Raw genomic sequence first — 11,157 nt, forward strand, 5'->3', positions numbered from 1 at the left:
ACTACCATCCTCACTTAGTTGTACTGATGTCTGTTTCAAGAAAGCTTCACAAAGGGAGGAAGCCAAATCAAATCATGGTACTAGGAGAGAAAGGGACAGCCAGCAATGACAGCACCATATGGGAAGTGTCTGAGGAACTGTGGGAGTGCTGTTCAGCCTCTGTTTTGAGGGGTAAGTGCAGTAGTTTAGCCATTGTCAGTAGTGGGGGAGGCTCCAGCAGCAACAGTATTTTCTGAGAGATGAGTGTAAAGTTCATGGCTCTGCAACTACTGCTGTGCCCATTTACAATTTCTATCCCATGGTCTGTGCCTGGAGAGGCCTATGGCAAAACCACATCCTCCCATGCTGCCACTTCCAGTGGCTTGCTGAGGTACTGAAGATATATACACTGGTCCCACAATGGGAAAGTCTAGTTCTGGAGCATCTGGGATACAAATACCAACACAAGGTACAAGGTTTTGGAAAAACTCAAGCCATCAGAGTGGCTGACTAGGCCAGTAGATTTTATGCTGTTTCTCCTGTGCTTCAGTGGCTGAGCACAAAGCAACACACCAAGAGGTAAACCCAAACCTCAGATGAGTTCACACTCATTGGCCTTCACATAGATGACACTTTGCCAAATAAAAACAGGGTGAAGCCATTAATGCCACAGTTTTCCTCCATGTATGTCATTCAGATCTTCCTCCACGCAGTACACAAGCACACTTTTTCAAGGCTCTAATTGATATTCAGAAAGAACATTCTCAATCTTAATGGAATTCGCAGTTAATCTTCAGGGGGGGAAAAAAATCAGCATTTTAATGTGAAATTAGGTGTGTATTGCTTAATCAAGGCTTTTCCAAATTAATTTACTAACAATAAATATTCATTCTGGTTCTCTTTCCAAACTCCCTTGTTTCAATATAGCTAATAATCTTTACATCGATACAGCTACTTATCAAAGAAAAACTAATGAGGTGGCTCATGATATAGTGCAAGAAGTACTTCTAAGATGCTTTACTATCTTTTTTGTTTATTTTCAGAAATGCTCACATTACTTAGATTTGAGCTTTTTCCATACTGTAGGTATCCCAGGAACAAATAATGTTTTGTCTGCTATTCCAAGATGAGCACCATTGAATAGAATTCCATTTTCCACTGAAAAAATAATCATCCTACATACTCCAGAACTACATGGAAAGATGAATTACATCCTTCCTTCTTTTAGAACCATGTCAGCTTTCTGCCCAGACACTGAGCGCAATGATGGTATGCCATGCAGATCAGAATACGTTCCAGAGAAGTGAGATCTAGACAAACCTGAACAGGTGGGTAACTGCCCACAAGGCCTCCTTGCACAACTAAAGTCACACGAAGGCCCTTCAGAAATATCTAGGAGAGCCAAAAGTTTCTTTTTGCCCTATAGATTTGCCCTATCAATTTTCAGTAGCAATGAAACATTTACCTGGGAAGGTATTCTTTTACCTTTTTCCAGGGGTACTACTAACTTTTTTCTCCAGCTCCCAGAATCAATCTATCATCTTTAATTAGGTGTGTTCAGAGACAATCATGGAAGACTGATAACCACAGGCATGACATCATGATAGCAGGATAAAACTCCTTATGTTGACTTCAGTGCCTGGAACCTGACACAAAGTCGGCTTCAACCAAGCTGGTGTTTGCTGAGTGTGAAGTATAGGAAGAGTTACATCAAATAGTTATGTCAGACAGTTATTTCAAACAGCATGCCTTACTGTACCCCCTTGAATGAAATCCCACTCACTCCTAAGTCCGCTGAATCATTGCGCACATGTGCTAGGGAGCCAACACTAGTACCACACCCAAACAGCAATACAAAATACCAATACCCAATACAGCAACCAAACAAAATGGTTTGCAGAGTTGTGCTTCTTAAGTAATTAAGGCAAGCAAGATAGGGTTGCTGGTGTAATGCTCTGAGAAATGCCACGTGATAATGTGGCCAAAAAAAAAAGGGAAAAAAAAGATTCCTACCTATATAGTCTAAACATCTTGAGCTTACTGAGCAGGAACTGGAGAAATAAGAGGCAAATTTTCATTTATTCTCTAATGGCCCCAGAGGAAATCAGTGCAGTGAAGAAATTAATGAAAATGTTTCTTAATTTTTTAAGCAAAATTTGTTCTGAACTGAAATTGAATTCTGAAAAAATCAAATTATCTAGTTGTAATGTAAGTCCATATACCCGTCGGGACTTTTCTAGAACATATATTGAAGCATTTACATTATAATGCTATTGATTCCATGGTTCTTTCTTGCCCATCAGGCATATACCCAGAAATGAAAGAGTTATCTCTATACACTGTTCAAAGATAGCTTAAATGCTGCTAGTTATTTCTCCTTGTCCTGCTAATCTGTGTGCCTCTAAAGGTGAGATGACCAGGATTACCACTGATTCTCTGTCCTAGAGCATCCTGAACTCCATCACTAAATGGGAAGAGGAATGTGTGTTCTATTTCAGATGAACAACATAAATATCAGTGTTTTCCACTGGGCACTGACAAATCATCCAACAGTAAGAGCACCTACTGCCTCAGCGTCCGTACAAGACCAGGGAAACTTTTCAGTTAGCTTCAGTGGGATACTTTGTGTATTCTTGGGCTAGATTTTATCTACTGAAATCCAGAGAGGAGTTATCTGTCCTGTAATAGAAGTCTCTCTTCTAAAGCAACTACTCAAAGCTAACTATTTCACACACACTCTAATGACAAAACTGTAAGACAGTCCATGTGTTTAGGATGGTATTTGTATGGTTGAAGCTGAGCTAAAATATACAGTATACAAAATGCTGCACATTTGCAGACATGGCAAGTGGCTTCTGTGGTTACCCTTTCAGGTTCTCTATTTAGAGCTCTTTGAGATGCTTGAAACCTGAAGTATCCAGACTAATTAGCAGCTTTTGAAAATACAGTACTGGTTAAAAAAAAAAAACAAACAAAACACAATTGCAAGTATCCATAGCCCAAGACCAAACAGAACCAGCTCAGCTCAGCTTGTTAGATTAAGGGCTGCAAACAAATCTTGTAAATACCTACAGTTAAATTATTCCAAGTTAATCTTTTTAAAATAAAACATGTATACAAGACCCAGTACTTCATTCTTTCCAAGAAAAAATGTGCCAAAATACAGGGGAAATTTTTTTTATTGTATTTTACATTTAAGCTCAATTGAGAGAGAAGCCTTGACATTCTCACATCCAGTTTGCATGGGATTACCTGTGTAATAGCACAGGTTCAGGTGGCTTGAAAAAACATCCTAACAGCTGAGATTTGTTAATTGGTATTTATAGTGAGCACCTGATGCTCTAAGATAATGCAGTTCCTTTTCATCCTTCCCTTTGTGAGGATACGTTACATAGTATTTCTCCAAGTTAAATGGAAGACAAAAAATTGCTACTGGTGTAAGATACTTTACAATAACTTGACAGCCAGTATATGTCACTGCTCTAGCTTTCTCTGCTCTTGGCATCATTTGAGGAGTTCTATATGAGCCCACCTGGGACTGACAGAGACAGACAGCAATCAAAACAGCTGTTCTTGAAGGAGCAGTTTTAAATCTGACAGAGAATGAATTTATTTCCTCCTTTGCTTTTTCAGACCTTCCCCAAACCCTTTTGGAATTACACCTGGATGCATATGTGAATATGACCACTGTGAATTATGTTTAATAGAAGAAGTTTCTTATGTTTCATTTTGCAGAAAATCAGTAAATGAAGCTTTTTTGGGAACATGCAATATTAAGGATCTTCCCTCTAATAATCTCAAAATGGAACAAATGCAATGCTTTATGATAAGAAAGAGTACATCTAGGCCATGAGTTCACTTACTGTTGCTGACTCTGCATTTCTAAATTGATGGGTCTATAAGCAGCTTCTTTCAGCGAAGCCTGTTTTGGGTAGAAATCACTTTGCTTTAGAGAGCTCCTGTTTTCCTGGTCTGCATTCATGTTTGATCCAAGACCTTTTGATTTAAGAATTACCAGCGCTGGAATGGATCCCTTTGCTGCTCGTGAATTCTGGTAAGAGAACATATATGTCTTTCACTTATTAACATTTTCATATGTGACCATTCTCAGCAGAGCTGCATGTGACTTCCTCTTCTTAAAGGAGGCAATGGCCAGCTGCAGGATCTGAGGCTTCAAGCTTAAAGTTACTTAGGGGACAAACAGGTTCCACTGCCTTCTCTCTGGCAGGAGAAATCCTACTCCATTCTCTTACCTGTAGAAGTATAATGCCACAGTGCTATGTTTATGCTTAGATCTCCTGTTTAACATATATAAATATATTGCATTTTTGACTCTACTGTTCTTTCCCAGTTTACTGATACGTTTGCATCAAAGATTACTCTTGTAGTAAGCCATTGCTCTGTCCAAGAACAGCTGGCATCCTTTACTTGTACACGTTTGGCTCAGATCTACACATATAGGTGAAGTTATTCCAGCTGTTAGTCTTTGAACTGCTTAGCACACTGATGTTTTCTGACTCTAACTGGTTTTGCAGGAGGATGCTTCCTCTGTCTTTAATGATTTTTATTATTATTATTATTATTATTTTTAAATTTCATTTCAACTAAAATTTTTGTTTAAAATACTTGGATGGAAAACATTTGAAAATGGGGTATGGATATTACTGTTTGAATTGTTCAGGATTCACATGGTTCTCCTCATTTTCCTTGTGCAACTTGCCCTTCCTCTGACTCCTGTCCCCCCTGCCTGGCCTCCACAGGCATATGTCTCTCCTTCAAGATCCTCCTAGTGAAGTCCTTGGCTTTTCTTTACAACTTTGTATCTCTTTAAGAAAGTGCCACTTTCTCCAGGCCTTTCCAGAGCTGTCTTGGCCTCTCTTCTATGCTCCCCTTACTGCTGCATCAAGCTGTTTTGTTGGACACCACAGGCCACAGTCTCTATTTTACTTTCTCAGCTCATAGTGCTTCTGGTCAGAATTTTGATGGAGCTCATTGTTTTTCCCTTCCCATGCTCAAATTATTCTACTTCTTCTCTTGCTTTTTGGTTTGTTTTTTTTTTTTTTTTTTTAATTTCCCTCCCACAGTTCTTCCCTGAAATTTCTTTTTGCTGTTAAAGGCTACTAAAAAATCCCAACAAAACAAGAACAACAACAGAAACCCACTGCAATCTGCAAAGTGCTCAGCATGAGTCTGATGTGGATTTACTATTATTCTGCCAAAGAAAATGTTACTTCGTGATGTGTTCCCCTTCTGTCAGACCCTACTCTTGTGTCTGCCAATTGCATTCACAGCCCACACATTCGTGTTCTGTGGTAGGGGTTGTGCCATTTTGCTATGGATATGCATCTTGTAGCAGAAATGCCTGGTTCTGGGAAATGCTGAGCCAGCAGCAGGTGCTGTTAGTCTAAAGGTCTTTGCTGTTCTCTTCTGTTAATTCTGGGGAGGCTCACAGTCTTGTTCCTGTCTTTTGCTCTGTTTTCTTCTGAATTCAATCTGTTTGTGGGGCCAACATTGTCTTTGTATGGTAGTGATGAATCCTACTGTGGCTTTTGAGACTTGTGTGTTTGAAGGCAGGTTAACTGAATCGGAGTGCCACAGAGCAAAGTAACCAATGCTGCCATGCAATATGTAAATGTAAAACAGGATGTACATATGGAAAAACTATATATGATGACATTGCAGTTTTGTTTTGTTTTTTTCTCCAGCTAAGTCCTTCAGGGTAGCAGCTGGATTGGTTTTAAGATAGGAGCTTCTTAATCCAGGCAGATGTAGCTCTCATCAGAAGTTAATTTGCAGGGATATTCACATATGCAAATCATGTCACAATGTTGAAATGCAACCACGTAATGACTGGAAAATGTTATACTCATAAATCACGCTACCACGATCATCAAAATTTCCACTCAGCCAGGACAAATTCAACAGCATTTATGTCTTTCCAGCTTTTAGCCCATAAAAATTCTGTGTTTTTGGAGAGTGTGTTACACTGGTGATCTTAAAACTCCCAAGTCTGGTATAATGAGTCCTCAAGTGCGTTATAACTTACCAGTAATTACATTTCAACATTTCTGCTTTCAGCAGTTAGTGTTTTATTCATAAACATTTAAACACCGAATTAGGCATAAAATAAGAATGTTGGCAACAACTAGGCTTAATTTCATTAACTATTAGGTAAACGTAGTATTGCTTCTTCAAATAATCCTTGGTTTGAATGCTAAAGATGTAATGAACTTCATGGTTCATAGCATCTGACATTGCTTAATTAATGGGTGCATTTATAGTACATAGGCCTTGGTAATTGATTTATATGCATGATTTGCACATACAGCTGTTAGTTCCTGTAGGAAAGTCATAATTCAAATGTGTGCATATTTTCTAGATATGGGGAAAGGCAAAGGGGGGAACATCTCACAGACTTGTCAAGTTTTCAAAAAACATGATAGCAAATAAATAGCACAGGAAAAAGCCTACTAGGAAAAAACAAAACAAAACAAAACAGAAAAACAAGCAAAATCACTAATGTCATAGCTTTGAGTTTCCACAGCTCACACACTTCAAATGGAAAACATGACAAAATGCTTCTCAGCATTTTTTTATTCTTTACAGTAGAGGTGGTTAAGTCTATATATGCCCACACACCTCTGTGCGTCTGTTCGTACTGCACTGGATGCAGGGTGAATGGAGTCCACATTTTCCATTCCTGTTTGAATTTATCACGTACACATAAACACACACAAGGTATACATAATTTAGATTTAGGAGCGAGTACAATAAAGCTAAGAAAAGGTTATGCTTGATATTACACATGTTTAGTCTTGGGGCAAATCTTTTCCTAACTGAAGCCAAACATTGGAGACAAGGGAATTCAGCACAGATTTCCTAGCCTGTCCAACAGATTACTTGTGAAAGCCAAAGTGGTGTGTTGAGAAGTCGATGCTGAAGAATAACTGAGCTCTGAGTGGAAAGAGGTCTCCTGTGGCAGTTTAAAAAAGGTTGAGGAAGAGAAACAGCTGTTTCTGGATTATCCATTACCTTGGAGCTAAGACTGCACCCTTCCTAGTCCTTTTCTTGTTGCTTGGTGTATTCCAAGTAGCAGTCCCATGCGCTGAGGTAAACATCCAAATTCTAGCATGCAGAATTCCAGTTACCCCATCTTCCTCCTTTATGCTGATGACTACCCTACGTGAGCGGCAAGCCTTATTTCAAGGGCTCTCACAGGAAGCACTTGCTGTTTTTAGGTCATTTGGTTTCAGTTATCAAAGCATTGTGTTGTACATTAAAGAATGCACAGTGCAGGCAGCTTGATGACTTTCACAATCCTGGCTCCATTTCCTGGTGCTCTGAGGCAACACTTAGCTTTTCACTCTCAAGCCCCTTATATTCTCTACATCTGCTATTCTAATGCCTGCATTCATCAGTAGACTGGCAATAATAAATTTTCTATTTTCTTTCTCTTTTCTTCCCAAAGGCCCTTCCTTGTGCACACGTGTGTCATTTCTTAGCTATTGGCTGCTGATTGGTCAAAACTCTGAGAAAAATAATTGTATTATTATGTAAGTTAGGGACAGGACTGGCTTTATGATTTGACTGGAGGCAGGTGAGAGGGTGGAAAGGGGATTATTTTTAACTCTTAATCATCACTCATCTTTTTTCAATATTCATTGACAAGCTGTAGTGGAAACTATATATTTTTTCTCTTGCGAATCTGGGCGCTCTTCCAGACTCTTATTCCTAGTATTAGCCCAATGCTTTCCTTCTGAGGGTGTTACTGCGGCCTTCTGGATACAAATCTTTCCCACAGCATTAGTGACTACATCCACATGGCCTTGTGCTCAAAGTGGTGGGCTAATGTGCCCTACATCAAAATGTCATTCTCATCACCAAATCCTGAGAGGTGTGAAGAAAAACAGCTGAGGGCCTGAATTGCAAGCCTTGTCCTTGTGCATTACAAAGGACTTTGTGCCATTTGGATGGAAAATCCAGAACTTAGATTGCTACTTGAGAAATGCTGAATGTTGCTGTTTCACTTGGATTTCTGCCTGGTTAACAGGTAATAGCAATGGCAATGTACGCTAGCCTCTGCCTTTTTCCTGCAGTGAAGAACAGCAGTTCATGAAGCTGTAGAGTGGTAAAGACAGGCTCAGCTGTTAACATGTCCATTGTGGCACTGGTGGGCTCAGTAGCGCTATCACAGAACCATGGAATGACAGAATAATTTACATTGTGGGATGAGGTGCAGTTTTGGTATGACATCAACACTTCAAGGGCAAGGTCACGGCAAAGAGCCAAGCTGTGTATGTAAGTATGCCTGTGTTCATTTTAACGGTACGTCCATTTTATGGCATCTGTATGAAATAGCAAATACTGTACCATCTTTCCTGGATCTGGAGAGTAGTTAGGATTTAGACCATGGGGGAAATTGCTTTAGTTGCTGCTTATCTTTTGTAGCTTAGGATGCACAGAGATATATTTAAGTTATGTTTAAAACCAGTACTATTGACTTTACTGACTGATTTATATCTACATTCAAAGAGAAGTAATTTCAAATCATCAAGAAGTAAACAGTGAGAAGAAAGCAGAATAAATGCATTGCAGTCACGGAGGTTAGTTAATTAAAGAGTATCTTCTCATTCTCTTCAGCTTGTTTTTACTGATCTGAGACACTTTTTGTGAGCATTTATATCATGGATTTGAATTTCTAGTGTGTTTGGCCTCTGAACTGATCTTCAAATCATTATGTAATTTTTGGAGAAACAAAATGAGTTTTTATGGAAGACATAGGCAGAAATGGTGATTATCTAAGACAACAAATAATCAGTAATATAAACATTTTCTACTGAAACTCTCTTCTCCAGCACATAATCCAGTTCTCATTGATTTCAAAAGCAGTCGTTTCATCTGATCACTAGCTATTAAAAAGCCTCCAAAGTCATAAATAAATAAATAAATAAAAACCTGAAGCTCTGCTACGAATAATTTTTGTTTTTCTTGCACTCTGTAATAGTAACAACTATTATATATAAACATGCATATATACGTATTTCCTTTAGCTTTTATACCTTCAATCGTCTGGAGTTCTTCAACAATTTTATACAGGTGAGTAAAAAATAACCTTTGTTTTGCAGGCACAAAGGGTATACATAGTTAAAGTTAGGAGGAAATGGAGGAAAATCATGAATTTTCCACTGAGATTAAAGAACAGTAAAAATAACCTTATTATAGGAAACATGATCTGGGTTTCTTTGACCAGAGAAGACTGTTTACAGCCTTTCAACCCTTTCCCAGCATCATGAGTCTCCTTGAGAGAAGGTGTGAACATATATGACATCCTGAGCTGTATCCTCAAGTGTTAAGCCAGACAATTGGTATTTTTCAGGCATGTGTTTTATCTGTTCCAAGAGGATGATTTTTAGGGCTATCAACTATAATAGCCAGTTTACAATTCATATGCTCTCATCTGGTGTGCTCTTCCATTCTGTGCCTGGTACTGGTATGCACTGGTGGCAGAAAATGGTCCCTCACTGCATATGCCCTGGCTGTGCAGACCAGCAGCATCCTTATCTACAGGCAAGCAAAATTGGACTGATGGGGCACGTTATGCTCAGAAGATCCTCCATTGTCTTGCATGGGCACTACCAAGCTGACCCTTGTCATCTGCCCATGTGGCACATATGCAGTTCACCACACTGCTAGGCAGAGACTGCTCTTCCAAAGAATGCTGCCATGGTCCTTCCCCTCCCAAAATGTGTCCTTACCCATGCAGAACTAGTGGTGTCCACAGGGATGAGGACAGATGATGAGCCAGCCAAGACTAAAGGCATTAGCTGGTTGATTAATGTGGCAGGCTGCTGGTTAGTATGCATCTGATAGTGCTGGAAACACCTGATTTTTCTGTCAGTATTAATGCTTCTTATTTGAGTGGTGAATCTTGCTGTGTGCTGTCTTCCTGAATGATTGTAGAAAGTGTTCTCTCCCATGCAATGGCTCCTAAATTTGTGGCTGTTTACACACCACGGACAGGTGCTCAAATTTTCTCTGGTCTCCTTTGGCCTATGTAAAATTTTTTGGATGTGATTTTGTGATTAAAAATAAACTTTCATGTAAGCGGGTTATTGGGGAAGTAATCGGCTATTCTGTAGAGGAATTACAACTAATTGTAACTAAGGAACACTTTAAAACTATTAGGAGACAGCCATTCTAGCAGTTGTACAGATGATTAAAAAGCCATTTTCTAAAATATTCTCACTGGAGGGTTTTTTCCTTTTCCTAAAGAAAACATTTAATTGCACCAATCAACCATAACTACTTCCTGCTTATGATGTAATTTGTATACACTGATCACAAGGTACACGGCTATTTTTCATAACTGTTTATGAATGTATTCCTTGCAGTTCCTATCAGTCACCTTTAACTGACTGTAATTCACTGGTCGTTAAAGAAGGAGGGACCAAGATGAGGTGAAAAGAGAAGCACTCAGTGAAATCTTCTGAGCTCCAAAATTTTATCTGGCATTACCAGATTTTTGTATACTACAAAACCAAGAAGAAGAAAGCCTTGGAAGCATATGTCAATAATGCATGTTAACACTTGAGAAGGTAAATAGCTCAATCTGATCTCTAGTGATCAAGAAGTGGGACTTCTCTTTGCATCCTGAGAGATGCAGGTAAAAAGCTCCTGTACCATGGGGCAAGGGCAGCCTACACACCTCTCCCTAAGGACATAATATATTAAGTAATGGTGTCCACATCAGTGTCTCATCAACACCCTGTCCAAGCCCTAAGTCTTCCTTGATAAATTATCACTGAATCATCTGAGTTGGAAGAGATCCTTAATGCTTATGTACTTCAACTCCCCTGCAATAAACAGGGATACCTGCAGCTACATCAGGTTACTTCAGTCTGACCTGAATGTATCCAGGGACAGGACATCCTTACCATCCTTATTGTAAATAACTTCTTCCTTATATCCAGTCTAAATGTCCCCTTTATTAGTTCAAAATAATTTCCCTTTGTCCTATCACAGCAGACCCTGCTAAGTAGTCTGTCCCCTTCCTTCTTTCAGCCCCCCTTTAGAAAGGCCACAATCAAGTCTCCCAAAAGCCTTCTCCAGGCTGAACAGCCTCAACTCTCTCAGCCTGTGCTCATAGTGAAGGTTCTCCATCCCTTGGATCATTTTTGT

Source organism: Coturnix japonica, chromosome 2, assembly GCF_054131305.1.
Source record: "Coturnix japonica strain WE chromosome 2, WE-NBRP24, whole genome shotgun sequence".
NCBI classification, from domain to species: domain Eukaryota; kingdom Metazoa; phylum Chordata; class Aves; order Galliformes; family Phasianidae; genus Coturnix; species Coturnix japonica.